Here is a 12,407-nt window from a genome sequence, read left to right as displayed (position 1 = left end):
AAACAATTTAAATGTTTGGCATATGCTTACTTTGTCCTAAATTAAAGTACATCAAAATCAGGGGAGCTTCTATATAAAGAAATAAACTAATAAAGTATATAAACGTAGTGCTCAGTGAAGTCAAAATATCTATGCACACTTTTAACTTCCAAAGCTGCTGCAGCTATTTTAAAGCGTCTGCAGCTATTAAAATGTCTAGGTATTGTAAAATAGCTACTGGATTGCTCGCTTTTATTTCTAGATTTATTGTTATCTTTTTGATGTTCAATTGTTTTTTAATTTGCCATTGGAAATAAAATAAAAAATAAATAAATATTTTATTAATTATTATCTGAAATATCTTTATACTAAATATTAATGTTTGTAAACAGTTATATTCATATTTATAAAAGGAAACCTATATAAAAGATTATAAATTCTGGTTGCCACCGAGATGGAATTCAATCACTTATCAATTATACTTATCAATTCATTAATGAAATTTTATAGTTTTTTTTAAATTTAAAGTTTCTTAGTGAAAGTATTTCTTAATCACTGTAACTTTTATTAAAATATATTTGCAATTGTTAAAATATGTAATAATTCATTTAAATATGTTTTTAACTTAAAATTAAATGTAACTGATATGTATTACACTTTTTAATGTCTTGTTTTCTATTTATATTGCTTGAATATAAATATTCGAGCATACTTGTTATTTTATCCTTATTTTTTAATTGAAAACAATATTTTGAGTTTAAAGAAAAATGTTTTGAAAATTTTTACTTTAAGAAGGAAACAAGAAGTAATGCCAATTAAAAGAATATATATTTTCTTATTAAAAGAATATATATTACAATATATTTGCTTCCTTTTAAAATTCATGGTTTAAAATTATACAACTAGGCTTGGTCATTAGTATATTGTAATAATTTGTATAATTATGGCTACTTAAAAGGATAAATTATGACTTTGTTTAGCATTTTATTATAAAATGGTTCAATTTTGGAATCATTCACTAAGTTTAAAAACAAAAAATGTACATTAAATTCTTCGAAAGTTAGTTTATCTTTTTTTTTAAAAAATATCATTCTTTGTGCTTTCTTTTTCGTCAGACTTTTAAAGGTTTAGTTATTAATGCAAATTAATACGAAAAAGCAATTAAAAGTCTAAAATCTACTTGCAAGGTAGATTTAGACCTTTATATGTGGTGCCATAAATTTTGAGTTCTTTGAAAAAAGTATAATTTTCTTCATGACTTGTCTAATTGCATCAATACATCTTTGTTTTCAGTAATATTAATTTTCTTTATAGCATCATTGTTTATGTTTAATTCATCGTATTATACTTTTTTTATTTCAAAATAGTATAAATTACATTTCAGTACTTAGTAATATATATATATATATATATATATATATATATATATATATATATATATATATATATATATATATATATATATATATATTTAAATACAAATTCTCCTACCAATAATTAAAGTATTTTTTTTTTTAAATATCTCAAAAATGGCTCAGGCACACACATTACTTCTTGAGTCATATGCCACTTTTGCATCTTAGTTTTCTTTCTTACATTAATTAGTCTTATTAAATTTTTTATATGTTTAGCAAGATGATTTAGTCATTTGTAGTTGGATAGAAAATTTAACTAATTGCCCTTTCATATTTTGCTTCCTTCGCGTAAACAATGTCGAGTTTTTTTCTCCGGTATGAAGAACTATTTAAACAGTTCTCTTTTAAATATTATTATTTGTATGAACTGTTACATTAGAGAATAGCTTATTTTAATTTTCATGATAGGTTCACTACAGAATTTTTACTTCTGTGAAAAATTTATTAAATTTATATATTCACAAACATGAGAATAACATAAAATAAATCATTAGCAATGCAAAAATCAGAAAGAGTTTTAAAAAATAACAGTTTCTGTGCTATTAACAAATCTCAATATCAATATAATAAATTTAGATACTTTGTTATAGTACTAAAATAAGCACACACTAGACTAAATTAGACTATTTTTGAAAGACTGACGCTTACCTTTCAAAATTATTTTCTGCATAATATTCATTATTTCTTTTTACTACCAGCAGAAAGATTACCCTACTTTTCTTGAATACAAGGGTAACATATTAGGAAAAAGATTTTTGCAGTTATCATAGAATTGAATTTAAGTTACAGAGTAATAAAATTTATAACATACTTATAGCAAGCCTATGTTAAAAAATAAATTGTTTTAAGTTAAGGGCAGGAAATTTATTGTATCGCTTAAATAAATCTTCCTTCAATTTAATGTGCTTCCATATTTCAATTACTCTGTATAATGTACCAAATTTCACAGAAATTTTTAAAGAAATATGTTTTTCAAAATAATTTGGTACATGCAAATGGTAAAGATACTACTTTTAATTGATTTATTGAATTTTTATAACAGATGCTATTGTTTTTTCATTTTCCTTCAATAAATGTTTACTACTAATTTGAAATTTTTTATGAATGCACTATCAGTTATTTGACATTTTATTAGTTCTCACATAGTTTATTTATTTGCTGTTTAGACTTATAAGTCACACTGAAAGATTGTTGAAGGAGAAAGAAAAACTTTGCATTAAAGTGCTGCAGACTTTTAAAGAAATGATGTCGTTAGACCCAGACTATGGAGAAAAGGTATGTTTAGTCTTAACTATTTACTTACAAGGGCAATAAATAACCAGTAACTATTGATTCTTATTTGTTCTTATTATAAATGGTTATGAAAGCTTAAGTTCTGATAACGACCAAGTGTGTGTTTTTTTAAATTCATTGTTCTGCTTTTATTATACTAATAGATTCCAAAGTTTGTCATCATTGCAAATTATTGATTTCTTTTTGTTTCAAGTCAAGTTTCAGAAAAATATTAAACAAACCTTCACTTAGTATTAAGCAAACTTAGTAGAAAAATAATAAACAAACCTTCACGTAGCGTTTTTAAAATGGGCTTAAAGGTGCTTATTTTTGTTTTATAAACGCCCTTGAAAGTGCTTTTTTCATAGGGTGTTTTTAAAAAGTGCTTAATATCCCCTTTCTGAAACTGAAATTTTTATTCTTTACCATGTCGATTTTCGCCACGTGTAATGCAAAAGCATGCTTTTCGCATTGTTCTATTCAACGTCTTCACAATTCATTCAATCACGATCTATTTCGGCTTCCCGTCGGTCCATAGTGTATGAAAGCGCCAATCATTTTACATGTTTGATGAAATACTTGATAGTACATGTGTGTGTCTACTTAATACACAAGTAGATAAGGTTTTGAATCACTGCCATATTAGCATTTGAACACAGCTGATTCCTGCTCCTTTGCCATTCAACTCAAGGACACTCCTTCAATGTGTATAAGTTGTTATCTCAAACTGTTTAATCAAACATATTATTTTTCAACTCAAATACTTTTTTATTTAAAAAAATTTCAATTAAGTGATTTTTTTTTATTATTTTAAAAATTATATTATTGCTGATTACTAAAACTTGAGTTGTAAAACAAACTGTTATACCTGCTTAACATACTTTACTTTTACTTGAATTAATCTTATATTTTTTTCCCAACAGATTGTCACAACTTTTTTTTTATATTTTATTATTTATCTTTAAATTATTATTTTTATATTTACATATATTTTTTTAATTATTTTATTTAAGTGTGTTTATTGTGAACCAATTTGCTGCATGAAATTCTGGTGAATACGATGCTTTTGTAGCATTAATCTATAGGCTTTGTTCTTGGCTTCTGTGGCCTTTCAGCAATCATTGTCAAATCACTCATTTCGGGCCCGTCGTTCCAGATCTGGGATAGCTTCACGTACAGATTTCTAAATGGTATCCTTTATTGCGTACCACATACCTGCCAACTCTTCCGGATTTTCCGGAAGATTTTATTTTTATATTTAAAGTGGTAGTAAATATATACTATTTTTTCTTTTATGAACTTAATTTTTAAATGATTTTGATCACCACTATTCTTACAAAAATTAAGCACATATATTAATATGCGTTACTATCATGGTTGTCAACTTAAGTTTTCTCAAATACAACGTATTTGTTTGCTTAAAATTGAAGTTTTAATTCCATTTTAATACCACTGGGAAAAATGATAATGGAAAGGATTAAAAGTTGGCAGGTAAGGTACCAGTCAAAAGTGAAGCCTGGTTTCCCTTTTTCTTCACCAACTCAGTTGGATAATTTAATTTTATATTCTTTAAGAATGTTTTGATCATTTAATTTAGAAACGTCAGGTTTGAAATCTCTGATTTCTCTGTGATAGAAATTCTTGCGTAATAGGAGTCTGACTCTGGATATCACAAGGACATTGTCGTGTCGACATTCGCTCCTCTAAAACACATTGCTATGGTGTCTCGTGTCCACAAGTATATGATCCATCTAGTTAAGAGTTAACCCATCAGGGGACCGCCAAGTATGCTTGTGTATATCTTTATGTGGGAATGCCGTGCTTGTGATGAACAGATTTTTCGACACGGCAAAGTTAAAACTTCTGTGTCCGTTTCCGTTAGTATCAAAGTGATGGCTTTCACCACTAGCATGGGATGTAACAAATCTTTCCCTGCCGATCTTACCATTGAAGTCCCCAATTACCATCTTCATGTCCGGTGCAGGGCAGGAATTATAGCTCTTCATCAATAGGTTGTAAAATAAGTCCTTTTCCACGTCGTCTTTCTCCTCAGTCGGTGCATGAGCACAAATCTTGGTTATGTTGTAATGTCTTCCTTTCAGTCTTATTTTACAGAGTCTCATGCTTGTAACCTGAAAGTCAATGACTGCCCTACTGAGTCTTTTGTTCACAATGAAACCGACACCAAAATGGTGTAATTTGTCATGCCAGCTGTAATATACTCTGCATTCCCTTTTTTCATCAAAAATGCCGTTTCCCAACCATCTGATTTTCTGATTTTCAAGGATATCCCTTCCCATGCAGAGTCGTCTGGGTAAAATAGAGCCGGTATATGCACATTGTTGAGGTTTCTGAACTGGAGGTCTTGTACAGGGTGGGGTAGTTGGCCCCATGCCCAACCCCTAACCTAGAGGACCAGTTCCCTGATATAATCCCCAGGGGCAAGGTGCCCGGCTATACCCCCGGACGCTGATGCCCTAGATGACCCAACTCACAAAAACACTACGGTAATTGAAATTAAAAAACTATGGCATAAAGGTATTACTCCTAATTGAACTAGAGCTCATGTAGGAACACGGAGTAATGAGGAGACCGATCGGGCGGCCAAGGAAGCCATCAGTCTCGACCGAGTGGATTTCACTGCCTAACTTACCCAAGTACAGGTCAAGTCGATAATAAATGAATATGTCATGACACGTTGGAAAAGCGAATGGACAAACAACACTAAGGGACGTCAAACTTTTACATTTTTTAAAGACCCAAGGGTCACCAGACTGCAGGCAGATTTTTACCTAAATCAATTTCTTACAGCCCATGGCGTGTTTGGTAATCATCAATACCGCCTTTTCAGGAAATCCCCAAACTGTAACTTCTGTGGTGAATTCCAGGATATTGAACATCTATTACTTGATTGCCCGGAATTCCAGATGCGTCGTGGCACTGACTTTCAAAATAATAATACTGAACACCAACTCTTTTCTAATCAGGCCTGCAGGAATACTATCAAATACATCATGAAAGTGACCCTAAAGAACAATTTAGACTTAAAGTAAACTATAATACTTGAACTATTACTTCTGAACTTTGACTGTCCCTCCATCCTGCCAATATTTTAACTTTTTATTTATTGATTTTAACTATCGACTTTTAAAACTTTACACCTGCTTTTATCATCTTATCTATCTACACTACGATGTTAGTTTTTTATTTGTTGGGTCTTATATAATTCGTCAATTTAAAGTTTTACTATTTCACCCAAGTTTTAATTTCCCATAGATTTTAAAATTGCTCATTTTAGCATTTAATGTTAAATTACTTTTAGAATTTTACTTGTTTTGGGGGTTTTCCCAGGTTTTAAATTTCTATTTTGTTCTATAGCTTAATATTTATCTTACTCGCCCGCCATGTTCATGGGCTGTTGCCCTTTATTTTATGTATCTTGTGCATTTTATGATTTGTATATCTTTTTCGATTTAAATAAACATTTACCCGTATGCCCTAAATTGAGGCAGCTCGGGGTAAATTTTCATATCCCGGACGCTGGGTACCCATTTTAGTCGCCTTTTACGACATGCATGAGCTACATTGAGACTATTCTTTCTCACCAGGTCATCACACAGGTGCTTCCTATTATATTCTTTATTTTAGAATAATTAATAATAATTCTATGAAATATATCAATTATATAATTATTGTTATTTATTTATTTATTAGAAAATTTCTGAGACAATACTTTTGTTTTGGTATATTTATTTGTTATATTATTTTAATATTCTTAAATGTATACTTATTTTTTGCTTTGATAATTCCCTTCTGCATTTCTGCTGATGCTGCTATTTTTTATTAGTTTCTATAAAAGCATAATTACATCTGTAATATTTTTATCTGATATAAATAAGGAATCTGCCAAGTTTTTTTTTAAATACAGGGTATCCACGCACCTGGAAAGTCATGAAAAATCATTGAAAGTCATGAATTTGGGTATTGAGCAAAATTTGTCAAGAAATGTCATCATCTTAACTATTTTTTTAAAAAAAATCATGAAAAGTCATGGATTTAGGTGGCCGATTCAATTTTCAAAATTGAATTTACCCTCTCCCCCCCCCCCAATTTCATAGTGTTCCGTATTTCTGAATTTGTAACGAAATTCCCACTCACCACTCCCACATTTGATTAAAATATAAAATGTTTTTATCGTATTCTTTAAAAATTATGGTGCTCTTTAAAACAATTAAAGAAAAAACATCATTTCTGGAGCAAATTATCTTTTAAACTTCTGTGATTTCAGACTTTTTGTTATTATTTTTATTTTATTAATTTGAAATTTTAGCTGAAGGTAAGCTAGTCATTGGCAAATTTTTTTATTCCGAAACATGAACAGAAAAATCACTACTATTTTTTTCCTTTCCTATGAACAAGAAAAGTATCTTTAGAATGTAATTCTGCAGAAAAAAAAGAGAAAAAAATTATTCGCTTTTGTATTTTTTTCCCCAGCTATTTTATGGCTTTAACTCTTTCTTTATTCTGTTTTTTAAATTTAAACTCTATAAATATGAAGAGGCAGAGTATAATAGCTTTGGTTATACCAACCATTTCAATGAATTTTTTTTATAATGCTGTTTTAAATTTATTGATGTGTTTTTGTCGGAGAAAATAGTAACTTCGTTAAGTCATGAATTTGAAATTTCTGAAATGTAGCAGATACCCTGTAAATATTTTTCTAATTAGTTATTTTTACTTCATCATATTGTGTTGCATTTTGCCTTTTCAACAATAGTCATCATCACGACAGTCCCTTAATTTCTGTTATGCTTCGCGCTCCCTTGCCACAGGTCCTGGGTTTGATCCTCGGGCCGGGCAAGGTTGACTCAGCCTTTCATCCTTTTAGTGGGTCGATGAATGAGTACCAAGCATGCTTGGGGGCTAGGTTTCGCATTCGACTGACCACCTAACCGGAACATCTTGCTTCTGCACCCCAGAGCCCAAGGTTAAGAAAACTGAGATGGGCACAGTAGGCCTTGGCCCTTTATTATGGGCTGTCGCGCCACTGAGTTTAGTTTAGTTTTGAATGGCAGCGTTAAGAATTTTAAAAAACAATACTGGAGATTAAAGCACATTAATCAATGAATGCAGTCAATGATATTTACTGTTTCAAATTGATAATAATTAAGTTAAAATGTCTGCGTATAGAATATAAGATTAAAATAGTTTCATTTAATATTTCCGCTATATTTATTCAATATGTTATAAGACATTTATTTCACAAAATTTTGATATTTTTCCTTTTCCTAATAGTTTTGTATCAAACTCTTTTTAGGGGCTCATACCCACATTTCTCTTGAAGAAATTTTAGCCGAAAAGGCTGAAAAAGCAAAAGATGCCGAAGAAAACAAACTTCCCCAAGAAGCAGTTCTGATGCAGCCTATTAACTTTTGTGTGAAAACCATAATTATGATTTGCAAGTAAGTGCACATTTTCATAGCACAGATTATTAATGAAAAAAAGGATAAATTAAATAAAAATTCAAAGTAAAAATATTCCTTAGCTCCTTGTTTAGTATTAATATGTTTATACCTTAGTATTAATATGTTTACGTCCTTTTTTTTAAAATCAAAACTTGAAAAATTGAATACAATATTTAATATCCATCTGCTTTTGTTAAAGATCTTTAATTTCTTTATTTTTAGAATTTCTTGAGAAACTAAACCAATAAAAATAATTACAATGTTGTATCTGAAACTCTTATGCTCCTTGATTGTATATGTGGAAGTACTACAGGAGGCCTTGGATTATTAGGTTTATATATTAATGAATGCAATGTTGCTTTAGTTAACCAAACTTTAGAAACACTTACTGAATATTGCCAGGACCATGACATGAAAATCAAGTAAATAGTTTTAATTTATTTTCTTTACATTTAGTGTTTATTTTTACGCATAGTATTTGCTTTTGTTTTAGTGTACTCATGTGGTAAAAATTGGTCCTCTCCAAAAATCAGTATTAGAAAATTTTATTTTTCTAATACTGAACTAACTCTTTTCTTTTATCTTTAATTTTATCACAAAAGACTACTTTCGTTATTTTGAAATACAATTGAGTATAATTTCATTAAAAATGTATTCATTTTTAGCACAAAAATGTATAATTACCTCTGGATAGTCTTTTGTGTCATTTAAAAAAGTGAAACACGGTTTTGTATCGTATTCTTGAAATTTTGATGTAACATTTTGATAGTAACAGAAGTTTTATGCGTGGTCCATGCAATGAAGGCACACATAAGTTTTATGGTCACAGGAAACAATCTTGCAATGTTATATTGATATTTTTGTCTGCACTTTTTGATTAAAGTACTGCAGGCAAGGTTGCTTTCGATTAATTTTTCTCAGTTTGCAGGCTGACCCCACTATAGAAGATTGTGTTGGTGTCAAATGAAGTCAGGTTTTTATCAATAACTTAATTGGCATTATTTTGATTTCCCCCTCCCCTTCATTATAGTCTTAGAGAAAGTCTTGCTGCATTGATAAGCATCATTAATTTAATATATTTGTGTTAATTTAGCTCAATTTAAACACAATTTTTCCACAATTTTATTGAATAATAATTCTAAAAATATTATTTATAGTATTTTGTTTTAACAACAGTTTGAATTGTAGTATTAATTAGTGTCTAAAATTTTTTTGAGAATACCTTTGTCAGGGTTGCCACAGCATCTGGAAAATCGGAGGAATACAGGGAATTAAAAAAGTCTTAAAAAACTGGAAAATTGCAGAGAATTTCCAATTATTAATAGAAATAAAGTGTGTAATCATAGCCTTCACTATAAAAGATAATTCAGCCATGTCAGCTGTCCAACTGCAGAAGCTCCTCAATCTATGTCTATTTTAATTCCTCAATTTATGTCCATTTTTCTCTTCTCAATCAAAAGTTATATTTAATTTTAACTTTTAAGTCGATTTTACATTATCGCGCTTTAGTGCTAGTCCGATGGAAAACGTAAAATTACGGTTCCACTCTGTGTTTGTGTGTATATATAGATATAAACGTCATAATTCATCATATCTAACCTGTGCACATTTTTATTATGTGTTAAACATATCAACCAAGATTTTAATTTACAGTCAGTAAAAGGTAAATATCTATATCTCTTTGTATTATGCTGAGTTTTTCAATCAAAACATTTTGAAATTTAGGGCACTAATCCATCAAGTTAAGTCCAAATTTTTCAAAGAAAATTTGATTTATTTTTGACTGTGAATATAGTTGATTAGGTTAGTTCTGGAACCGGGCACAAATGTTAAACTACCCCTATTCAGTGTATGATTAATGAAACCTATTGTTTTATCTAGTTATTTAATTTAGTTTAGTAAAAGTTTGTAAACCAGGTCTTACCTGGTTTTTGTACCTCAGTTGATCACATTGTTTTTTAGTCATTCAAGATTTATTAAGGATAATAAATTCCTACCTAGACTATTTTAAATATTTAATAATTTTTTACAAATGACACTCTTTGGCATTTGTAAAAAGGATTTTTTTAACCAATTAAAGAATTTTATCCATTTTAGAAAGAGCATATTAAAAATTAAGAAATAAATTTGACCAAAACAGTGTATAAAAAATTTCTACAGACAATGAGGAAGAAGGTTTTAATTACCTAAAGTAATCTACTAAACCAATCTAAATAATTTTTTTTATTTGTATATTCTACACTAGATTTCTCTCATATAAACCTATTGTCCCATATTTACATAAGTTAAGCACAATTTTTAAATTATATATTGTGATGCACATTAACAAACTGTGAATCCGGAACTACTTTTTCAAAATTTAAATCAGTCCAAAAAAGAAAAGAAAATGAACAAAGGTGTTAAGAGAAAGGCATAATATTTTGACATTTTTATTATAAAGTGACGAATAATAAAAAATCTTATTTAAGTTTTTTTTTTTTGAAGGATTCATAAAACCTTTATTGTGACTATGTAATACGATACAAAGAGGAAGAAAAAAAAACGGAAATAATTAATTGAACGAGTCATTTTCGAGTATCTAGATAAGTATAGAAATGAGACTGGCAAATAAAAAAATAAACACACACTTTAAAAAAAAAGAGTTCTTTCGCGAATAAGTTCGAAATTAGAATTACGCTAAAATAATTCAAAAAAAATTTTTTTTGGCTAAGATGTTAAACTTATTTGATAAATGAAGAACTAGATTACGTTAGTACGAATTTTTATTTCTATATAGTTCTATGATGGTATAAAAGTTTAGTCATTTAATTGTGTATAGATTTTTAAAAATAATTATTATATATTATGTTACTTTGTATATTGTTGTTATAATTTGTACATATATTAATTTCTTGAGGTTAGCATTTTACTATGTGTGACGTTGTTAATGTCAGCTGGCACTCACTCAAATCATAGTATGCATATTCTTAACTTTTAAATTAAACGAAGAACTCTTCAATGGAGAAAAATTTGCCAGAAAAAATGTGAATCTTTATTTTTTTCTTATTTTATTTATGTATTTATATACTTAATTGATTTATTATTATTATTTTTTAAAATATTTTTTTTTTTTGCTTTTGTGTGACATGTAGAGAAATTGAAGATTTCGTAGGCTATTACTAAATTTAGAAGATTTTTTTAACAAAACATCTTCATTATCATTGTATTTTCTTCATTCGCTATATCATACAGATTAAACGTAAGTTAAATAAACTGTTGCATTTTAATTGTTTTGATAAAATAAGAAGGTTTTTAGTTTTCCTGTTCTAAACTGCTGTTTGTAGAAAATGCAACACCATGAAGGAATCATCAGAATCAAATGAAATTCGCAACAAATGTCAATTATAGGATATTATGCAAATTAATAAAGTTTCAGAGCCATCGCGCGTGCGTGGCTCGCGCAGCGCCCTCTGAATTGATGCTGAAAGCGTATAAATAAAGTGCTGTAGCGGGACGTTGAAAATAGTCTATGATTATTTGTTAGTGGCAAACGTTTAGTGAGACCTGAGTATGCCTCCACGACGGAAGAATAAGAAATTCAAGCAACTTACGGAGTTTGAACGAGGGAGGATAATCGGCCTTCGAGAAGGAGGATTTTCCTATCGCGCAATAGCAGCTCGTATGCAGCGGAACAGTTCCACAGTGATGCGAGTTTGGAAGCAGTGGACCGACGAGCACCGAACAACTCGAAAAACAGGCACTGGACGACAGAAGGTGACGTCAGAGCGCGATGATCGACACCTGCTCCGCATGGCGGTGAATGATCGCACAGCTTCCTCCAGGCAGCTGGCAGCACATTGGTCTACTGCTACAGGTGTACAATTGTCGGCTTCGTCAATTCGTCGTCGTCTGCTGCGCCGTGGATTGCGTGCAAGGGTGCCATTATACAGGATTCCCCTCACGGCGGATCATCGACGGCTGCGTCGGCAGTGGGCTCTTGAGCACAGAGACTGGCGAGCTGATTGGCACCAAGTTGTCTTTTCAGATGAATCACGCTTCAATTTGTGGACCCATGATGGCCGTGTTCGTGTTAGACGTTATGCCGGTCAACGCTGCCTTCCTGAGTGTATTATTGAACGACATAGTGGTCGAACACCCGGAGTTATGGTCTGGGGTGCGATTTCGTATCATGGACGATCCAATTTGATACGAATTGAGGGTAATCTCAATAGCAACAGATACGTCCGTGAAGTGCTACAGCCCGAAGTCGTTCCTTTCCTTCAAGGCATCCCTGGAG

The 12,407-nt window shown here is 30.3% G+C and overlaps 1 protein-coding gene and 1 long non-coding RNA gene across 2 annotated transcripts in view; both read left to right on the top strand.

Annotated features, from left to right (window-relative positions):
* Nucleotides 1-12,407, top strand: part of LOC147802092 (uncharacterized) — a 408,540-nt gene that overhangs the window by 139,943 nt on the left and 256,190 nt on the right. The gene's annotated exons all lie outside the window — the stretch shown is intronic.
* LOC147802096 (uncharacterized) overlaps nucleotides 1-12,407 on the top strand; it is a 61,669-nt gene that overhangs the window by 2,274 nt on the left and 46,988 nt on the right. The window contains exons 2-4 of the mRNA XM_087153762.1: nucleotides 2,561-2,669; nucleotides 7,984-8,128; nucleotides 8,354-8,553. The gene's annotated coding sequence lies outside the window, so the exon portion shown is untranslated. The remainder of the gene's footprint in view (nucleotides 1-2,560; nucleotides 2,670-7,983; nucleotides 8,129-8,353; nucleotides 8,554-12,407) is intronic.

Source organism: Parasteatoda tepidariorum, chromosome 10, assembly GCF_982258835.1.
Source record: "Parasteatoda tepidariorum strain Cologne lab strain chromosome 10, Ptep-v5.0, whole genome shotgun sequence".
In the NCBI taxonomy this organism is placed as follows: Eukaryota; Metazoa; Arthropoda; class Arachnida; order Araneae; family Theridiidae; genus Parasteatoda; species Parasteatoda tepidariorum.
The sequence above is the reverse complement of the archived record's forward strand: the minus strand, read 5'-3'. Positions and strand labels throughout refer to the sequence as shown.